This window comes from Salmo salar, chromosome ssa03, assembly GCF_905237065.1.
Source record: "Salmo salar chromosome ssa03, Ssal_v3.1, whole genome shotgun sequence".
Lineage (NCBI taxonomy): Eukaryota > Metazoa > Chordata > Actinopteri > Salmoniformes > Salmonidae > Salmo > Salmo salar.
Genome location: NC_059444.1, coordinates 2,297,143 through 2,314,714, shown reverse-complemented (window position 1 = coordinate 2,314,714; position 17,572 = coordinate 2,297,143). Strand labels below are relative to the sequence as shown.

The window sequence follows — 17,572 nt, the reverse complement described above, 5'->3', positions numbered from 1 at the left end:
GCTGCAGAGGGATGGGGGGAGAGATGTACAGATTCAGTGAGCATAGTCTTGTTATTGAGAAAGGTTGCCGTAGGCAGACCTGGCTTTTCAAGAGAAGACAGGCTATGTGCAACACTGCCCACAAAATGAGGTGGAAACTGAGCTGCACTTCCTAACCTCCTGCCAAATGTATGACCATATTAGAGACACATATTTCCCTCAGATTACACAGACTCACAAAGAATATCTATTGGGTGAAATAGATTTGTGACCTGTTGCCACAAGAAAAGGGCAACCAGTGAAGAACAAACTGAAAAAACCATTGTAAATATTTTCCCTTTTCTACTTTAACTATTTGCACATCGTTACGACACTATGTATAGACATAATATGACATTTGAAATGTCTTTATTATTTTGGAACTTGTGTGAGTAATATTTTCTGTTTACTTTTTATCCATTTCACTTCCCTTGGCAACGTTAACATATGTTTATCAAGCCAATAAAGCCATTGAATTGAAGAGAGAGAGAGAGAGAGAGAGAGAGAGAGAGAGATGCATCTAACAACTGTGTAGATTGACACACAGTAAGTAACAGATGTAATACTCACATTTGGATGGACAAATGCCCCACAATTCATTGTCTTGGTAGTTTGTTTCAATGGCACACCAAAGCCGTCTATCAGAGGAGTCTATCGAGGTGCAGTCTCCATACCATTGGTCTTTGTACCGGAAAGGAAACTGACAGGGACGGCCAAACGCGTTTCCTTCGATGGTAAAGAGCTCTGAAAAGGGGATAGTGGTTACTGTGGGTACTGTATGTAGCTCAGTGTGACGTGGGACCCCAAGGATTTTACTATATTAGTGTGTCTGCCATCTTGCCTCCCTGTGTGACCTTGTTGGGGAACACGGCCTTCTATACTAACACTCTTACGGGACTCTGGCTGTGAGTGTGTCCCTGTGTTACTGTACGTTGTGGATTCACAGGGAAAAATGACGTTTTTTTTCAATAAAATGTACTGTCTGATGAAGTTATATGTAACCTGTAAAATATACTGTCTGATGTAGTTATATGTAACCTGTAGTTATATGTAACCTGTAAAATATACTGTCTGATGTAGTTATATGTAACCTGTAAAGTATAAAATATACTGTCTGATGTAGTTATATGTAACCTGTAAAGTATAAAATATAATGTCTGATGTAGTTATATGTAACCTGTAAAATATAAAATGTACTGTCTGATGTAGTTATATGTAACCTGTAAAGTATAAAATATACTGTCTGATGTAGTTATATGTAACCTGCTTCTTTTGAAGTGTGTTGAGACTTGGTCCATTTTGTCCAAAATCCATTTTACAATCCTAAACAATGAGAACCTTGTGATTGTAATCCCGTACCTCTGTGGGTCCTTGAGCAGGGGCCGTCCGTTGTACCAGAGATGATCCAGCGACTCCGAGGCCCCGTGTCTCTGGACAGCACCAGATCATTGTTGTCGTTGACGTGGAGGTACAGAGTCTGTCCTTTCAGGGTGAGCAGTGTGTTGTTACTACACTCCCACTGCTGAAGGTGGCTGTTCTCATCACAGTCAGAATTCACCAGGGTACTACCCTCTGTCTTCCCAGAAACCCCAGCACACTTCCTAATGTTGGTGTAGTAGAGACGTCCCTCTGACACCCAGCGTGCCAGCTCCTGTCTAACGCCACTTGCTGCATTGAAGAGATTGAAGGGACCGTCTACAAAGAAAAATTACAACAATCACTAACCAGCATTGAAGAGATTGAAGGGACCGTCTACAAACAAAAATTACAACAATCACTAACCAGCATTGACATAATAGGCAAACATTTGAACACTTTAATTGAACCCTCTTTCATGAGGACTTTTTAACAGTCGTAGGGCTACATAAAACTGTTATAGGGCTACATAACACTGTTATAGAGCTATATAAAACTGTCATAGAGCTATATAACACTGTCAGAGAGCTCCATAAAACTGTCATAGGGCGCCATAAAACTGTCATAGGGCTCCATAGCACTGTCATAGAGCCATATAACACTGTCATAGAGCTATATAACACTGTCATAGAGCTATATAAAACACTGTCATAGGGCTACATAACACTGTCATAGGGCTACATAACACTGACATAGAGCTACATAACATTGTTATAGAGCTATATAAAACACTTTCATAGGGCTACATAACACTGTTATAGAGCTATATAACACTGTCATAGGGCTACATAACACTGCCATAGGGCTACATAACACTGTCATAGGGCTACATAACACTGTCATAGGGCTACATAAATCCTATTAAGGCCAGGCACCACACCCTCATAGGATATTATTTTTCCTTAATCAATATCACAATCAACTTTTACCAGTTGAATGTAAACACAAATCTACTACTTTTAAGTATAAAGAAAATCTGCAGTATGCTATTAACATATGCAAATTAGGCATTCTCAATAAATATGTGCATATTTGCATATGGTGGAAATCCATTTTTCTGGACACTGGATGAAGTCAGACTAAATATTTAGTTTTTTGTTTTGTTAAGACACTCCAGAACCGGACTTGTTCAGAGCAGATACTGAAAACCAACTTAAAAGATACCAAAAACAATTTAGTCCAATCAATGTTGGTAAAAATCATGTGGCAATTCCTTGGAACTGATTTCTGGTGTGTGTGTGTGTGTGTGTGTGTGTGTGTGTGTGTGTGTGTGTGTGTGTGTGTGTGTGTGTGTGTGTGTGTGTGTGTGTGTGTGTGTGTGTGTGTACTTGCGCAACAATGAACAAGCTAAGTTAGCTAGCTAGTTAACATCAGCTTACGAGGTTACATCCAGGCTACGTATTGAACTTCCTCTCAGGCCAGTGGAACAACATAGTAACGTATGGTTAGATCAGACTCGCTGTTTCTCTCATTCAGGTGTTGACACAGAGGGGCGCTGTTGCCCATGCTAGGATGTTTTCCCTGGGAGATACATTCAGCCACTTGTGAATTGAATGAAAATTATGAAAACACAGAGAGACTAAAGATAAAAATGATAAAATAATGTATTTTTTGTTGGTAAATTATTTGGTGAAGCGTGGCTTCCCTTGGCAGCCATGAATACACGTCATTGCCCACACATACAATACAATTGTCTGTAAGGTCCCTCAGTCTAGTAGTACATTTAAAGCACTGATTTAACCACAAAGACCAGGGAGGATTTCCAATGCCTCGCAAATAAGGGCACCTATTGGTAGATGGGTAAAAAAAATAGCAGACATTGAATATCCCTTTGAGCATGGTGAAGTTATTAATTACACTTTGGATGGTGTATCAATACACCCAGTCACTACAAAGATACAGGACTCCTTCCTAACTCAGTTGCCGGAGAGGAAGGAAACAACTCAGGGATTTCACCGTGAGCCGAATGGTGACTTGAAAACAGTTACAGAGTTTAATGGCTGTTATAGGAGAAAACTGAGGATGGATCAACAACATTGTAGTTACTCCACAATACTAACCTAAATGACAGAGTGAAAATAAGGAAGCCCACAGAGAATAAAATATTTCAAAACATGCATCCTATTTGCAGGCACTAAAGTAATACTGCAAAATATGTGGCAAAGAAATAAATGTTTTCTCCTGAATACAAAGCGTTATGTTTGGGGCGAATCCAACACAACACATCACTGAGTACCACTCTTCATATTTTCAACAATGGTGGTGGCTGCATCATGTTATGGGTATTTTAATTTAAAAAAATTATTTAACAAGGCAAGTCATTTAAGAACAGATTCTTATTTACAATGACGGCCTACCATGGCCAAACCAGTGCACCGCCCTATGGGACTCCCAATTACGGCCTGGATTTCAACCAGGGACTGTAGTGATGCCTCTTGCACTAAGATCTAGTGCCTTAGACCGCTGGGCCACTCGGGAGCCCACTCGGTATGCTTGTAATCGTTAAGGACTTGGCAAAACTCAGAAACTTTTTGTCAAAAAATTATGCAGAAAATGTATCCATGCTTTTGACACTTCTAGATTACTGGAATGCTCTACTTTCCGGCTACCGGGATAAAGTACTAAATAAACTTCAGTTAGTGCTAAACACGGCTGCTAGAATCTTGACTAGAACCCCCAAATGTTATCATATTACTCCAGTGCTAGTCTCTCTACACTGGCTTCCTGTTAAGGCAGATTTAAAGGCTTAACTGTTAACTTACAAAGCATTACATGGGCTTGCTCCTACCTATCTCTCTGATTTGGTCCTGCCGTATATACCTACACGTACACTACAGACACAAGACACAGGCCTCCTTACTGTCAGTAGAATTTCTAAGCAAACATCTGGAGGCAGGGTTTTCTCCATGTGAGACACAGACTCTGTCTCGACCTGTAAGTCTTTACTTTTTTTGAAGAATCATCTCTTCAGTAAGTCCTATGACTGAGTGTTGTCTGGCCCAGGGATGCGAAGGTGAACGGAAAGGCACTGGAGCGACAAACCGCCCTTGTCTCTGCCTGGCTGGTTCCCCTCTCTCCACTGGGATTATTTGCCTCTGACCCTATTACGGGGGCTGACTCACTGGCTTACTAGTGTTCTTCCATGCTGTCCTTGGGAGGGGTGCATCACTTGAGTGGGTTGAGTCACTGACTCCTTGCTGTCCCCAGTCCACCTGGTGCTGCTGCTGCTCCAATTTCAACTGTTCTGCCTGCGGCTATGGAACCTTGACGTGTTCACCGGATGTGCTACCTGTCCCAGACCTGCTGTTGTTGACTCCCTCTCTCTACCGCACCTGCTGTATCTAACTCTGAATCCTGAGGTGCTGACCTGTTGCACCCTCGACAACCACTGTGATTATTATTATTTCACCCTGCTGGTCATCTATGAAAGTTTGAACATCTTGGCCATGTTCTGTTATAATCTCAACCTGGCACAGCCAGAAGAGGACTGGCCACCCCTCAGAGCCTGGTTCCTCTCTAGGTTTCTTCCTAGGTTCCTGCCTTTCTAGGGAGTTTTTCCTAGCCACCGTGCTTCTACATCTGCACTGCTTGCAGTTTGGGGTTTTAGGCTGGATTTCTGTATAGTACTTTGTGACATTGGCTGATTAAAAAGGGCTTTATAAATACATTTGATTGATGAACAACATTCCTGTTTCAGGTGTAAACTAATAACCAATGAGATAAACAACATACCTGTTTCAGGAGCCCCCAGGGTGGTTTGAATGAAGAGCATCAGTACAGTTATCATGATGGTTGTCATGGTCCCAGTAGGGTTGTGCCTGACATACAGACCTCCTACAGCAGAGTGGAGTGTTCTGTGCGACTGGGTCTGCTATTTATTAACCATCAAGTTCTCTGTCACATGACATCTTTTTTTCTTCTCTATCAATGGATGTTGTGACATTTCAACACTTTTCTGGTGAATGGGAGGTGCACTGACACCCTCGATCAGCCAACATGTACTCACTACGTCAGGGTTTACGATTCGCTGAAAACACTGTGGTGTTGAAAATAATATATACCACAAGTCATGAGTCAATAGTCAATTTCTGGGCCCCGAATGGCATCCTATTCCGATATAGAACCCTGTGGGCCCTGGTTAAAAGTAGTGCACTACAAAGGGCCCTGGTTAAAGGTAGTGCACTACAAAGGGAATAGGGTGCCATTTAGGATGTAAATCACTAACCAATGTCTGTTCATCCCAACAGGTTAGATGGTTATTACAACAATGTAAAGTAAGCCTACATGTCATCTCATTAGCTACAATAACCAGCACAATAGGAGCATCCCAAATGGCACCCTATATAGTGAATAATAAGGTGCCATTTGGGACGCTAACCTATACCTGGCTAACGGCTAGCTGTCAGACTATATCTGGCTAACGGCTAGCTGTGAGACTATACCTGGTAACGGCTAGCTGTCAGACTATACCTGGCTAAGGGCTATCTGTCAGACTATACCTGGCTAAGGGCTAGCTGTCAGACTATACCTGGCTAAGGGCTAGCTGTCAGACTATACCTGGCTAACAGCAAGCTGTCAGAATATACCTACTAACGGCTAGCTGTCAGACTATACCTGGCTAACAGCTAGCTGTCAGATTATACCTGGCTAACGGCTGGCTGTCAGACTATATCTGGCTAACGGCTAGCTGTCAGACTATACCTGGCTAACGGCTAGCTGTCAGACTATACCTGGCTAACGGCTAGCTGTCAGACTATACCTGGTAACGGCTAGCTGTCAGACTATACCTGGCTAACGGCTAGCTGTCAGACTATACCTGGCTAACGGCTGGCTGTCTGTTTCATAATTGTCACTCTTTCAGGAATTTGACCCTGACCTCAGGGAGTGAAAATAGTCTAACGGCTGGCTGTCAGACTATACCTGGCTAACGGCTAGCTGTCAGACTATACCTGGCTAACGGCTAGCTGTCAGACTATACCTGGCTAACGGCTAGCTGTCAGACTACCTGGCTAACGGCTAAGGAGGACAAAGATCAGCTTATGAAAACATTACTTGCGGACAGCTCTGATTCATCCTTGAGCACACAGAAAGAGAGGGGTGTGTGTGTTTGAGAAAGAAGAAGTGGTACCATGGGGCCCCAGGGAGCTATGGCCTCTACCACCACACACCCTCGAAGACGGGAAGAACAGAGGGGACGTGATTCACCAGAACACAGGAAGCAACTGGCTGAGTGCTAAGGAGGACAAAGACCAGCTAGGTCTACTATCCTACTGGAACCTATAGACCAGCTTGGTCTACTATCCTACTGGAACCTATAGACCAGCTAGGTCTACTATCCTACTGGAACCTATAGACAAGCTAGGTCTGCTATCCTACTGGAACCTATAGACCAGCTAGGTCTACTATCCTACTGGCACCTATAGACCTACAGCTAGGTTAACTATCCTACTGGAACCTATAGACCAGCTAGGTCTACTATCCTACTGGAACCTATAGACCAGCTAGGTCTACTATCCTACTGGAACCTATAGACCAGCTAGGTCTACTATCCTACTGGAACCTATAGACCAGCTAGGTCTACTATCCTACTGGAACCTATAGACCACAGCTAGGTCTACTATCCTACTGGAACCTATAGACCTACAGCTAGGTCTACTATCCTACTGGAACCTATAGACCACAGCTAGGTCTACTATCCTACTGGAACCTATAGACCAGCTAGGTCTACTATCCTACTGGAACCTATAGACCAGCTAGTTCTACTATCCTACTGGAACCTATAGACCAGCTAGGTCTACTATCCTACTGGAACCTATAGACCAGCTAGGTCTACTATCCTACTGGAACCTATAGACCTACAGCTTGTGAAATGTGAAATATAGGACAACAGCAATGGAAACTTCAGGACTATCAACCATCTTCTCATTTGTTTGTTATGAGTCTATATGGCTAAAGCAAAGCCAATAACACAGGATGATTAACACCAGAGCATTTGCTTCAACGGATAGAGTGATAGATTGGTACTGATTAATTGATAGAGTGGTAGATTGGTACTGATTCATTGATAGAGTGATAGATTGGTACTGATTCATTGATAGAGTGATAGATTGGTACTATTCTTGATGATGTGAGTGGTATGATTTGATAGAGGTAGATTGGTATGATTATTGAAGAGTTGGTACTGATTCAAGGTACTGATTTGAAGGGGAATAATTGGTACTGATTTTGAAGAGGATGAATTGATAGATTGGTACTGATTCATTGCGTCAACGCTTACGGTGCACAAAGACAGAGCTGCATTATCATCAAAACCACAGTTGGGCAATATTCAGGCAAACGCAATTCTCGGAAACAACCAATAATACAGGGACCCCACCCACACAGCAGAGAAATTCATAAGAAATGCGTGATGCTCTCTCATCTATCAGTATCACTTTCCTTTATGTGTCGTCTGATTTCCCACTACATTATAGGTTGTTCTTAGAATTGTGTCTGACTGAATATTGCCTAACTGTGATATGGACGATGATGCAGCTCTGTCTTTGTGAGTCTAAAGCGTTGAGGTGGACACATAACATCAGTACTGGAGACACAACATCCTGATATGAGATTGACAGTTGTTGGCCTTTCATAACATTGACTAAAAACCTTTTTAAAAAAGCTGATACCTCTAAGCCAGTAGGTAAAATAGAGGACAGCTAACCTGCCTGATACCTCTAAACTAGTAGTTAAAGTAGAGGACAGCTAACCTGCCTGATACCTCTAAGCTAGTAGGTAAAATAGAGGACAGCTAACCTGCCTGATACCTCTAAGCTAGTAGTTAAAGTAGAGGACAGCTAACCTGACTGATAGCGCTAAGTTAGCTTTGGGAAACAACATTGAGAGACTTTGTATTGGTTGGACTCCCTGAGTTGTGTATCGTTCTGGCAACGGAAAATAACCCGACCACAATATAGCCGCTACCCCAATAAAATGTTTCCTGTCAACAAATGTATAATCTCTAAGAGCTCTTCTTACCAGATGTAAAGTGAAATGTGTCCATCGCTATCAAATCAAACAGATCAAGAGATATCATTTGCCGTTATAGTGCCACCGTTTGGTCGATCTGAATATGCTTGCATATGTTAATTCTTGACAGTGTTTGGAACATGTGTACCAAGTTTTGTTACAATACCAATATTATTGTCTGATTTATATGCATTTATGTGCCAGGTCACGCCAATCTGAATGTTTATTGGTCAATATTGTTTTAGGTCTGGAAAATGTTGAGAGACATTGGTCCATAGATGCTATATATCAAGTTTTGGTATTTTGGGGATATTTTATTAGGATCCCCATTAGCTGTTGCAAAAGCCTTTGGCCGTTTCATGCATGTTAACATTAGAAGCCTACTCCCTAAGTTTGTTTAACTCACTGCTTTAGCACACTCTGCCAACCCGGATGTCTTAGCCGTGTCTGAATCCTGGCTTAGGAAGACCACCAAAAACCATAACATCTCCATCCCTAACTTTAACATTTTCCGCCAAGATAGAACTGCCAAAGGGGGCGGAGTTGCAATCTACTGCAAAGATAGCCTGCAGAGTTCTGTATTACTCTCCAAGTCTGTACCCAAACAATTTGAGCTTCTACTTCTAAAAAATCACCTTTCCATAAACAAGTCTTTCACTGTTGTCGCTTGCTATAGATCACCCTCTGCCCCCAGCTGTGCCCTCGACACCATATGTGAATTGATTGCCCCCCATCTATCTTCTGAGCTCGTGCTGCTAGGTGACCTAAACTGGGACATGCCTAATACCCCGGCCATCTTACAATCTAAGCTTGATGCCGTCAATCTCACACAATTATCAATGAACCTACCAGGTAGAACCCCAAATCCGTAAACACGGGCACCCTCATAGATATCATCCTAACTAACTCGCCCTCCAAATACACATCTGCTGTTTTCAATCAAAGATCTCAGCGATCACTGCCTCATTGCCTGCATCCGTAATGGTTCTGCGACCAAACGACCACCCCTCATCACTGTCAAACGCTCCCTAAAACACTTCTGCGAGCAGGCCTTTCTAATCGACCTGGCCGGGGTATCGTGGAATGACATTGACCTCATCCCGTCAGTAGAGGATGCCTGGTTATCCATTAAAAGTGCCTTCCTCACCATCTTAAATAAGCATGCCCCATTCAAAAAATGTAGAATTAGGAATAGATATAGTCCTTGGTTCACTCCAGACCTGTCTGCCCTTGACCAGCACAAAAACATCCTGTGGCGTTCTGCATTAGCATCGAATAGCCCCCGTGATATGCAACTTTTCAGGGAAGTTAGGAACAAATATACACAGGCAGTTAGGAAAGCTAAGGCTAGCTTTTTCAAACAGAAATTTGCATCCTGTTGTACAAACTCAAAAAAGTTCTGGGACACTGTAAAGTCCATGGAGAATAAGAGCACCTCCTCCCAGCTGCCCACTGCTCTGAGGCTAGGAAATACTGTTACCACCGATTAAATCCACTATAATTGAGAATCTCAATAAGCATTTCTCTTCGACTGGCCATGCTTTCCACCTGGCTACCCCTACCCTGGTCAACTGCTCGGCACCCTCCACAGCAACCCGCCAAAGCCCCCACCATTTCTCCTTCACCCATATCCAGATAGCTGATGTACTGAAAGAGCTGCAAAATCTGGACCCCTACAAATCAGCCGGACTAGACAATCTGGACCCTCTCTTTCTAAAATGATCTGCCGAAATTGTTGCAACTCCTATTACTAGCCTGTTCAACCTCTCTTTCGTATCGTCTGAGATTCCCAAAGATTGGAAAGCTGCCGCGGTCATCCCCCCTCTTCAAAGGGGATGACACTCTAGACCCAAACTGCTACAGACCTATATCTCTCCTACCCTGTCTTTCTAAGGTCTTCGAAAGCCAAGTTAACAAACAGATTACCGTCCACTTCGAATCATACGTACCTTCTCCGCTATGTAATCCGGTTTCAGAGCTGGTCATGGGTGCACCTCAGCCACGCTCAAGGTCCTAAACAACATCGTAACCGCCATCGATAAGAGACATTACTGTGCAGCCGTATTCATCGACCTGGCCAAGGCTTTCGACTCTGTCAATCACCACATTCTTATTAGCAGACTCGACAGCCTTGGTTTCTCAAATGACTGCCTCGCCTGGTTTACCAACTACTTCTCTGATAGAGTTTAATGTGTGAAATCGGAGGGTCTGTTGTCCGGACCTCTGGCAGTCTCTATGGGGGTGCCACAGGGTTCAATTCTCGGGCCGACTCTCTTCTCTGTGTACATCAATGATGTCGCTCTTGCAGCTGGTGATTCTCTGATCCACCTCTACGCAGACGATACCATTCTGTATACATCTGATGCCCTTCATTGGACACGGTGTTAACTAACCTCCAAACGAGCTTCAATGCCGTACAACTTTCCTCTCGTGGCCTCCAACTGCTCTTAAACGCAAGTAAAACTAAATGCATGCTATTCAATCAATCACTGCCCGCACCTGCCCGTCCGTCCAGCATCACTACTCTGGACGGCTCTGTCTTAGAATGCGTGGACAACTACAAATACCTAGATGTCATATTACAGGACCTACAGGACCTACCTATAACAGGACCTACAGGACCTAACAGGACCTACCTATAACAGGACCTACCTATAACAGGACCTACCTATAACAGGACCTACCTATAACAGGACCTACAGAACCTACCTATAACAGGACCTACAGAACCTACCTATAACAGAACCTACCTATAACAGGACCTACAGAACCTACCTATAACAGGACCTACAGAACCTACCTATAACAGAACCTACCTATAACAGGACCTACAGAACCTACCTATAACAGGACCTACCTATAACAGGACCTACCTATAACAGGACCTACAGGACCTACCTATAACAGAACCTACAGGACCTACCTATAACAGAACCTACAGGACCTACCTATAACAGAACCTACAGGACCTACCTATAACAGGACCTAATAACAGGACCTACAGGACCTACAACAGGACCTACCTATAACAGGACCTACAGGACCTACCTATAACAGGACCTACCTATAACAGGACCTACAGGACCTACAGGACCTACCTATAACAGGACCTACAGGACCTACCTATAACAGGACCTACCTATAACAGGACCTACACTCTTAGAAAAAAAGGTTCCAAAACGGTTCTTATGCTGTCAGTCAGCAGAAACACAGTTTCTGTGTTTTATTACAGTAAACTATAATTTTTTTTACGTGGGTGAGGCAGATATACAGCATTTAAAAATATGTATATTATTTGTCCATGATTAGATAGTGAAAAAACTCATAGGATAACCTTTTCTTCCCAGGTAGAACCATTTTGGACTCCATGTGGAACCCTCTTTGTAAAGAGTTCTACATAGATCTCAAATGGGATCTATCTGGAACCAAAAGGGTTTCTTCAAAGGGTTCTCCTGTGAGGACAGCTGAAGAACCCTTTTAGGTTCTAGAGAGTACCTTTTTTAAAAGTGTAGACCATAAATGTTTTCCCTACAGGATATAGAAAAGAGCAGTAAACACTACAGTAAATACTAGGGTATACTGCAGACGGCAAAAACACTACAGTAAATACTATGATATACTGCAGTCTGCAAAAACACTACAGCAAATACTATAATATACTGCAGTCCGCAAAAACACTACAGCAAATACTATAATATACTGCAGTCGGCAAAAACACTACAGCAAATACTATAATATACTGCAGTCTGCAAAAACACTACAGTAAATACTAGAGTATACTGCAGTCTGCAAAAACACTACAGTTGTCACGTCCTGGCCAGTATAAGGGTTAATTGGTATTGTAGTTTGGTCAGGACGTGGCAGAGGGTATTTGTTTAATGTGGTTCAGGGTGGTGTTTTTGTAGTAAGGGCATTTGATTTAGTATTCCGGGGGTTTTGGGCACTGTTTGAGATTCATGTATTCTATGTTTAGTCTAGGTAGTCTGTTTCTATGTTGAGTTAATTGGGGTGGACTTCCAATTGAAGGGAGCTGTGTGGTGTTGCCTTTAATTGGAAGTCCTATATTAGTTGGGTGTGTTTGTCTGTGTGTTGGTGGGAGATTGTTCTGTGTTTAGCCTTGTGCCTTGCCAGACTGTTTGTTGATCATTCGTTCTCTTTTTGTTATTTTGGTGTTCATTTTGGAATTTATTAAAAGTCAAGATGAGCATAAACATACTGCTGCGTTTTGGTCCTCCTTAACCAACGACAACCGTGACAACAGTAAATACTATAGTATACTGCAGTCGGCAAAAACACTACAGCAAATACTATAATATATACTTTAGTTTAAGTATAGTAATACAATAGTAGTTATAGTATAGTAAACTGGAAATACTATAGTGTACTACAGTAATATATGGAAAAACACTATAGTCAATTCTACAATACAGTTCTCAAAGATACTACAGTCAGCAGAAACACTACAGTCCTAAAAAACACGACAGTTTTTGAACTATTGTAATAGTAAAGTATTTATATTATAGTAAACTATAAAAAAAAATTGTATGTGGGTGAGGCACATATATAGTATTTAAAAAAATATATATGATTTGTCCATGATTAGATAGTGAAAAAACTCAGCAATCTCTTTCAGAATTTCTATAATCAGTAAAAGCTCATTTACCAAAATTTCTAAAAATGCTTATATAGTGTTTTGGAATTAAATTATTCATATACACACAATCACTGTCACGTCCTGACCAGTAAAGGGGGTTATTTGTTATTGTAGTTTGGTCAGGACGTGGCAGGGGGTGTTTGTTTTATGTGTTTCGGAGTGTTTGGTTTATGTTCTATGTTAGTATATTTCTATGTTTATTCTAGTGTGTCTATTTCTATGTTTAAGTTTCTTGGGTTGACCTTCAATTGGAGGCAGCTGTTCCTCGTTGTCTCTAATTGAAGGCCCTATTTAGTAGGGGTGTTTGTTCCTGTGTTTTGTGGGTGGTTGTTTCCTGTTTTGTGTATGTTGCACCTGACAGGACTGTTTACGGTCGTTTTGTTGTTTTGTTAATTTAGAGATAAATAAAAGTGAATATGAGCACTTCACACGCCGCGTCTTGGTCCCCTTTAGACGACAAACGTTACAGAACCACCCACCATGACTGGATCAATCGGCAGAGATGGACACCTGGTCGGTATTGGAGTGGATAGAGAGAAGAAACTGGACTTGGGGGCAAGTTATTGAACGTTATCGGAGCCTACCGGGGAAGAACGAGAGGCAGCCCACCCAATTTTTTTGGAGAGGGGCACACGGGTAGTTTGGCTGGGCCAGAGGTGAGCCCTGAGCAAACTCCCTGTGCTTATTGTGGTGAGCATGTGCCTGCTTCTACCACTCTCTCTCCGGTAAGCCTCCATAGTCCAGTACGTCCTGTTCCTGCTCCTCGCACTAGCGCTGAGGTGCGTGTTACTAGGCTGGCGCCTCCAAAGCCGGTCCCACGCATCAGGCCTTCAGTGCACAGTCCCCATCCTGAGCTTCCGGCGACATCCCATAGTCCGGAACCGACAGAGGTTGGCCCACAGTCCGGAGACGCCGGAGACGGCCCACAGTCCGGAGCCGCCGGGGACGGCCCACAGTCCGGAGCCGCCGGGGACGGCCCACAGTCCGGAGCCGCCGGAGACGGCCCACAGTCCGGAGCCTCCGGGGACGGCCCACAGTCCGGAGCCTCCGGGGACGGCCCACAGTCCGGAGCCTCCGGAGACGCTCCTCTGCCCTGAGCCTCCGGAGACGCTCCTCTGCCCTGAGCCTCCGGAGACGCTCCTCTGCCCTGAGTCTCCAGCGACGTGCCTCAGCCCGAGGTCTGCAGCGATGCGCCTTAGCCAAGAGCCTTCTGCAGTGGTCTACAGCCATGAGCTTTCAAGGGGGGTGGGCAGGCTGGAATATGGACTAAAGCCGGAGCCTGAGCCACCTCCGTAGTTGGAGGATTGGGAGGGGGGGGTGTAGCACGGAAGCCGTCGGTGACGGTAGCCACCCACCCTCCCTTCCCTCCCTTTATTTGGGGTTAATTTTGTGTTTTTTGTTTGAGGTGCATATGGGGTCTGCACCTTTGGGGGGGGTACTGTCACGTCCTGACCAGTAAAGGGGGTTATTTGTTATTGTAGTTTGGTCAGGGCGTGGCTGGTGGTGTTTGTTTTATGTGTTTCGGGGTTTTTGGTTTATGTTCTATGTTAGTATATTTCTATGTTTATTCTAGTGTGTCTATTTCTATGTTTAAGTTTCTTGGGTTGACCTTCAATTGGAGGCAGCTGTTCCTCGTTGTCTCTAATTGAAGGCCCTATTTAGTAGGGGTGTTTGTTCCTGTGTTTTGTGGGTGGTTGTTTCCTGTTTTGTGTATGTTGCACCTGACAGGACTGTTTACGGTCGTTTTGTTGATTTAGAGTTGAATAAAAGTGAATATGAGCACTTCACACGCCGCGTCTTGGTCCCCTTTAGACGACAAACGTTACAATCACACAATTACATTTGTTACTCAATGGTGGTAGTGTCAAGGTTAGAGAGCTGGGTTGCCGGTTCGAATCTCAGGACTGGTTGGGAAAATCTGTAGAGATTGAGCTGGCAACTAGCTGGTTGCCAACTATTGAGTTAACAAAGCCATCACCTACAGAGAGATGAACCTGGAGAAGAGTCCCCTAAGCAAGCTGGTCCTGGGGCTCTGTTCACAAACAGCAACACAATTAGGACAGCAACACAATTAGACCCAAACAAATCATGAGAAAACAAAAAGATAATTACTTGACACATTGGAAAGAATTAACAAAAAAATCAGAGTAAACTCGAATGCTATTTGGCCCTAAACAGAGAGTACACAGTGGCAGAATACCTGACCACTGTGACTGACCCACACTTTTAAGGAAAGCTTTGACTATGTACAGACTCAGTGAGCATAGCCTTGCTATTGAGAAAGGCCGCCGTAGGCAGACATGTCTCTCAAGAGAAGACAGGCTATGTGCAACACTGCCCACAAAATGATGTGGAAACTGAGCTGCACTTCCTAACCTCCTGCCAAATGTATGACCATATTAGAGACACATATTTCCCTCAGATTACACAGACTCACAAAGAATTCGAAAACAAACCCAATTTTGATAAACTCCCATAGAGATAAAGAGAGAGAGACAGAGAGACACAGAGAGAGAGAGATAAAGAGAGACAGAGAGAGAGACAGAGATATTTCGATTTTTATATTTATTACATTCTACTATTTTACTATTATTTTACTACTATTTTATTGTTATTCTTTTTATATTTAATTTTGTATTATTATTCACTGCCATTTTATATTATTATCTGTTATTGTTTAAAATTGTATTACAATGTATATTGTATACATTGTTGCTTTGGCAATATTGACACAATGTTTTTCATGCCAATAAAGCAGCTCGAATTTGAATTTGAGAGAGAGAGAGAGAGAGAGAGAGAGAGAGAGAGAGAGAGAGAGAGAGAGAGAGAGAGAGAGAGAGAGAGAGAGAGAGAGAGAGAGAGAGAGAGAGAGAGATACAGCGAGAGAGAGATACAGCGAGAGAGAGATACAGCGAGAGAGAGAGAGATACAGCGAGAGAGAGAGAGATACAGCGAGAGAGAGAGAGAGAGAGAGAGATACAGCGAGAGAGAGAGAGAGAGAGAGAGAGAGAGAGAGAGAGAGAGATACAGAGAGAGAGAGAGACAGAGAGACAGAGAGAGAGAGAGAAAGAGAGACAGAGAGAGAGAGAAAGAGAGACAGAGAGAGAGAGATAAAGAGAGAGAGAGAGATAAAGAGAGAGAGAGAGAGATACAGAGAGAGAGAGAGAGAGAGAGAGATACAGAGAGAGAGAGAGAGAGAGAGAGATACAGAGAGAGAGAGAGAGAGAGAGAGATAAAGAGAGACAGAGAAAAGAGAGAGAGAGAGAGATACAGAGAGAGAGAGAGAGAACAGAGAGAGAGAGAGAGAGAGATACAGAGAGAGAGAGAAATAAATAGAGAGAGAGAGATACAGAGAGAGAGAGAGAGAGAGACAGAGAGAGAGAGAGAGAGAGATAAAGAGAGACAGAGAGAGACAGAGAGAGAGAGGCCCAGGGAAATGTGTTCATCTGTGGGGACACAAATGCGCGCACAGGAACACTACCTGATCTAACGAGCACACGAGGGGACAGCTTTATTACAGGCCATACTGTTTCTAACTGTCTTAATCTCCCCCATAGAAACAACAGTGACAGCACCGTCAACAAAAACGGAAGGGATCTTTTGCAGCTCTGTAGAAGCCTGGGTCTGTACTTTGTCAATGGTAGATTACGGGGGGACTCTTTGGGGAGATTCACCTACTGCTCACCTCTTGGCCACAGTACAGTAGACTATATGATCACAGACATGGACCCTTCCTCTCTCAGCTCATTCACTGTCAAGCCACTAACACCTCTGTCTGATCACAGCCAAATTACGTTGTTCCTCAAAAGAACAGACATGGAAACAACCACACATTCACAGCCCAGTAAGCTGTACAATATTAGAAATTCATACAGATGGGCCCAAAACAGCACAGAAGAATACCAGAAAGCAACCTAGAACCAAAATATCCAAACACTCTTAGATAACTTTCTGGATACCACATTCACTCACAGTAAAGAAGGCATCAATCTAGCAGTACGAAACATCAACTATATATTCAGGCAAACGGCAAAAGAAGCACAATTGAAATTGATAAAAAACATAACTAAAAAAATCACAGATGACAACTGGTTTGATGCAGATTGTAAAATTATAAGGAAAAAACTTAGAACACTATCCAACCAAAAGCACAGAGACCCAAATAATGGTGAATTATGCCTTCATTACTGTGAGACTTTAAAACTCTATAAACGTACACTCAGAACCAAAAAAGCACAGTACAACAGCAAGCAGCTGACACTAATTGAGGAGTCCATAAATACAAACAACTTTTGGCAAAATTGGAAAAAACTAAAAAAATCTAAACAAGAGGAATTAGCGATACAAAATGGTGACATATGGACAACCCATTTCAAAACACTACAACACCGTTCAAATTGACACAAACGCAGAACAACGCCAAATCCATGAGAAGTTGAATGGATTAGAAAAAGCTATAAAGGACAATCAAAACCC

General features: G+C 43.0%; 1 pseudogene; it reads right to left on the bottom strand.

Annotated features, from left to right (window-relative positions):
• The window catches only part of LOC106596196 (macrophage mannose receptor 1-like), a 49,182-nt pseudogene extending 43,877 nt beyond the window's left edge, over positions 1-5,305 (bottom strand).
• Between the last annotated feature and the right edge of the window lie 12,267 nt (positions 5,306-17,572).